We start from the raw sequence: 5,484 nt of genomic DNA, 5'->3' as shown, positions 1-5,484 counted from the left end.
AACATATAGAATTACGGATAGATGATCTTGATCATGTTAGGCAGCTCACAAGATCCAACAATGATAGCACAATGAGGAGAAGACAACCATCTAGCTACCGCTATGGACCCATAGTCCAGGGGTAGAACTACTCACTCATCACTCCGGAGGCGACCATGGCGGCGTAGAGTCCTCCGGGAGATGATTCCCCTCTCCGGCAGGGTGCCGGAGGCGATCTCCTGGATCCCCGAGATGGGATCGGCGGCGGCGGCGTCTCGGAAGGTTTTCCGTATCGTGGTTCTCGGTACCGGGGGTTTCGTCACGGAGGCTATTTGTAGGCGGAAGGGCATGTCAAGAGGCGGCACGGGGCCCCACACCACGGGGCCGCGCGGCCAAGGGGGCCGCGCCGCCCTATGGTGTGGCCCCTCCGTGGCCCCTCTTCGTCTCTCCTTCGGACTTCCGGAAGCTTCGTGAGAAAATAGGCCCCTGGGCTTTGATTTCGTCCAATTCCGAGAATATTTCCTTACTAGGATTTCTGAAACCAAAAACAGCGAAAACAACAACCGGCACTTCGGCATCTTGTTAATAGGTTAGTTCCATAAAATGCACGAATATGACATAAAGTGTGCATAAAACATGTAGATAACATCAATAATGTGGCATGGAACATAAGAAATTATCGATACGTTGGAGACGTATCAGCATCCCTAAGCTTAGTTCTCGCTCGTCCCGAGCAGGTAAAACGATAACACAGATAATTTCTGGAGTGACATGCCATCATAATCTTGATCATACTATTTGTAAAGCATATGTAGTGAATGCAGCGATCAAAACAATGTGTATGACATGAGTAAACAAGTGAATCATATAGCAAAGACTTTTCATGAATAGCACTTCAAGACAAGCATCAATAAGTCTTGCATAAGAGTTAACTCATAAAGCAATAATTCAAAGTAAAGGTATTGAAGCAACACAAAAGAAGATTAAGTTTCAGCGGTTGCTTTCAACTTGTAACATGTATATCTCATGGATATTGTCAACATAGAGTAATATAATAAGTGCAATAAGCAAGTATGTAGGAATCAATGCATAGTTCACACAAGTGTTTGCTTCTTGAGGTGGAGAGAAATAGGTGAACTGACTCAACATTGAAAGTAAAAGAATGGTCCTCATAGAGGAAAAGCATCGATTGCTATATTTGTGCTAGAGCTTTGATTTTGAAAACATGAAACAATTTTGTCAACGGTAGTAATAAAGCATATGCATCATGTAAATTATATCTTATAAGTTGCAAGCCTCATGCATAGTATACTAATAGTGCCCGCACCTTGTCCTAATTAGCTTGGACTACCTGATCATCACAATGCACATGTTTTTACCAAGTGTCACAAAGGGGTACCTCTATGCCGCCTGTACAAAGGTCTAAGGAGAAAGCTCGCATTTGGATTTCTCGCTATTGATTATTCTTCAACTTAGACATCCATACCGGGACAACATAGACAACAGATAATGGACTCCTCTTTTATGCATAAGCATGTAACAACAATTAATAATTTTCTCATTTGAGATTTGAGGATATATGTCCAAAACTGAAACTTCCACCATGAATCATGGCTTTAGTTAGCGGCCCGATGTTCTTCTCTAACATATGCATGCTTAACCCACATGGTGGTAGATCTCTCTTACTTCAGACAAGACGAACATGCATAGCAACTCACATGAAATTCAACAATGAAAAGTTGATGGCGTCCCCAGTAAACATGGTTATCGCACAACAAGCAACTTAATAAGAGATAAAGTGCATAATTACATATTCAATACCACAATAGTTTTTAAGCTATTTGTCCCATGAGCTATATATTGCAAAGGTGAATGATGGAATTTTAAAGGTAGCACTCAAGCAATATACTTTGGAATGGCTGAAAAATACCATGTAGTAGGTAGGTATGGTGGACACAAATGGCATAGTGGTTGGCTCAAGTATTTTGGATGCATGAGAAGTATTCCCTCTCGATACAATGGTTTAGGCTAGCAAGGCTTATTTGAAACAAACACAAGGATGAACTGGTGCAGCAAAACTCACATAAAAGACATATTGAAAACATTATAAGACTCTACACCATCTTCCTTGTTGTTCAAACTCAATACTAGAAATTATCTAGACCTTAGAGAAACCAAATATGCAAACCAAATTTTAGCATGCTCTATGTATTTCTTCATTAATGGGTGCAAAGTATATGATGCAAGAGCTTAAACATGAGCACAACAATTGCCAAGTATCACATTACCCAAGACATTTATAGCAATTACTACATGTATCATTTTCCAATTCCAACCATATAACAATTTAACGAAGGAGAAACTTCGCCATGAATACTATGAGTAGAAACCAAGGACATATTTGTCCATATGCTACAGCGGAGCGTGTATCTCTCCCATAAAGTGAATGCTAGGATCCATTTTATTCAAACAAAACAAAAACAAAAACAAACCGACGCTCCAAGAAAAAGCACATAAGATGTGATGGAATAAAAATATAGTTTCAGGGGAGGAACCTGATAATGTTGTCGATGAAGAAGGGGATGCCTTGGGCATCCCCAAGCTTAGACGCTTGAGTCTTCTTGATATATGCAGGGGTGAACCACCGGGTGCATCCCCAAGCTTAGAGCTTTCACTCTCCTTGATCATGTTGCATCATACTCCTCTCTTGATCCTTGAAAACTTCCTCCACACCAAACTCGAAACAACTCATTAGAGGGTTAGTGCACAATATAAATTGACATATTCAGAGGTGACACAATCATTCTTAACACTTCTGGACATTGCATAATGCTACTGGACATTAGTGGATCAAAGAAATTCATCCAACATAGCGAAAGAGGCAATGCGAAATAAAAGGCAGAATCTGTCAAAACAGAACAGTTCGTATTGACGAATTTTAAAATGGCACCAGACTTGCTCAAATGAAAATGCTCAAATTGAATGAAAGTTGCGTACATATCTGAGGATCACTCACGTAAATTGGCTTAATTTTCTGAGTTACCTACAGAGAATTAGACCCAGATTCGTGACAGCAAAGAAATCTGGAACTGTGCAGTAATCCAAATCTAGTACTTACTTTTCTATCAACGGCTTAACTTGGCACAACAAAACACAAAACTAAGATAAGGAGAGGTTGCTACAGTAGTAAACAACTTCCAAGACACAAAATAAAAACAAAGTACTGTAGGTAAAAACATGGGTTGTCTCCCATAAGCGCTTTTCTTTAACGCCTTTCAGCTAGGCGCAGAAAGTGTGTATCAAGTATTATCAAGAGATGAAGTATCAACATCATAATTTGTTCTCATAATAGAGTCAAAAGGTACCTTCATTCTCTTTCTAGGGAAGTGTTCCATACCTTTCTTGAGAGGAAATTGATATTTTATATTACCTTCCTTCATATCAATGATAGCACCAACAGTTCGAAGAAAAGGTCTTCCCAATATAATGGGACAAGATGCATTGCATTCAATATCCAAGACAACAAAATCAACGGGAACAAGGTTATTGTTAACGGTAATGTGAACATTATCAACTTTACCCAAAGGTTTCTTTGTAGAATGATCAGCAAGATTAACATCCAAATAACAATTTTTCAGCGGTGGCAAGTCAAGCATATTATAAATTTTCTTAGGCATAACAGAAATACTTGCACCAAGATCACATAAAGCATTACAATCAAAATCTTTAACTTTCATCTTAATGATGGGCTCCCAACCATCCTCTAACTTTTTAGGAATAGAGGCTTCACGCTCTAGTTTCTCTTCTCTAGCTTTTATGAGAGCATTTGTAATATGATGCGTGAAAGCCAAATTTATAGCACTAGCATTAGGACTTTTAGCAAGTTTTTGCAAGAACTTTATAACTTCAGAGATGTGGCAATCATCAAAATTCAAACCATTATAATCTAAAGCAATGGGATCATCATCCCCAATGTTGGAAAAAATTTCAGCAGACTTTATCACGAGCAGTTTCGATAGCTTTTAGCAGTTTCAGGCAGTTTTTCGCGCTTTGCATTAGAAGTGGAAACATTGCTAACACCAATTCTTTTATTAGTATGAGTAGGAGGTGCAGCAACATGTGTAGCATTAGCATTACTAGTGGTGGTAATAGTCCAAACTTTAGCTATATTCTTCTCTTTAGCTAGTTTTTCATTTTCTTCTCTATCCCACCTAGCACGCAGTTCAGCCATTAATCTTATATTCTCATTAATTCTAACTTGAATGGCATTTGCTGTAGTAGTAATTTTATTATGATGATTCTCATTAGGCAAAACTTTTGATTTCAAAAGATCAACATCGCAGCAAGACTATCAACTTTAGAAGCAAGTATATCAATTTTCCCAAGCTTTTCTTCAACAGATTTGTTAAAAGCAGTTTGTGTACTAATAAATTCTTTAAGCATGGCTTCAAGTCCAGGGGGTGAATTCCTATTATTGTTGTAAGAATTTCCATAAGAATTACCATAGCCGTTGCCATTATTATAAGGATATGGCCTATAGTTGTTACTAGAATTGTTCCGGTAAGCATTGTTGTTGAAATTATTATTTTTAATGAAGTTTACATCAACATGTTCTTCTTGTGCAACCAATGAAGCTAATGGAACATTATTAGGATCAATATTAGTCCTATCATTCACAAGCATAGACATAATAGCATCAATCTTATCACTCAAGGAAGAGGTTTCTTCGACAGAATTTACCTTCTTACCTTGTGGAGCTCTTTCCGTGTGCCATTCAGAGTAGTTGATCATCATATTATCAAGAAGCTTTGTTGCTTCACCAAGAGTGATGGACATAAAGGTACCTCCAGCAGCTGAATCCAATAAATTCCGTGAAGAAAAATTTAGTCCTGCATAGAAGGTTTGGATGATCATCCAAGTAGTCACTCCATGGGTTGGGCAATTTTTAACCAGAGATTTCATTCTTTCCCAAGCTTGAGCAACATGTTCAGTATCTAATTGTTTAAAATTCATTATGCTACTCCTCAAAGATATAATTTTAGCAGGGGGATAATATCTACCAATAAAAGCATCCTTGCATTTAGTCCATGAATCAATACTATTCTTAGGCAGAGATAGCAACCAATCTTTAGCTCTTCCTCTTAATGAGAAAGGGAACAATTTTAGTTTAATAATATCACCATCTACATCTTTATATTTTTGCATTTCACATAGTTCAACAAAATTATTAAGATGGGCAGCAGCATCATCGGAACTAATTCCGGAAAATTGATCTTTCATAACAAGATTCAGTAAAGCAGGTTTAATCTCAAAGAATTCTGCTGTAGTAGCAGGTGGAGCAATAGGTGTGCATAAGAAATCATTATTATTTGTGGTTGTGAAGTCACACAACTTAGTATTTTCAGCGTTGGCCATTTTAGCAATAGTAAATAAAGCAAACTAGATAAAGTAAATGCAAGTAAACTAATTTTTTTGTGTTTTCGATATAGCAAACAAGATAGCAAG

This window comes from Lolium rigidum, chromosome 7, assembly GCF_022539505.1.
Source record: "Lolium rigidum isolate FL_2022 chromosome 7, APGP_CSIRO_Lrig_0.1, whole genome shotgun sequence".
Classification (NCBI taxonomy): Eukaryota; Viridiplantae; Streptophyta; class Magnoliopsida; order Poales; family Poaceae; genus Lolium; species Lolium rigidum.
The sequence above is the reverse complement of the archived record's forward strand: the minus strand, read 5'-3'. Positions refer to the sequence as shown.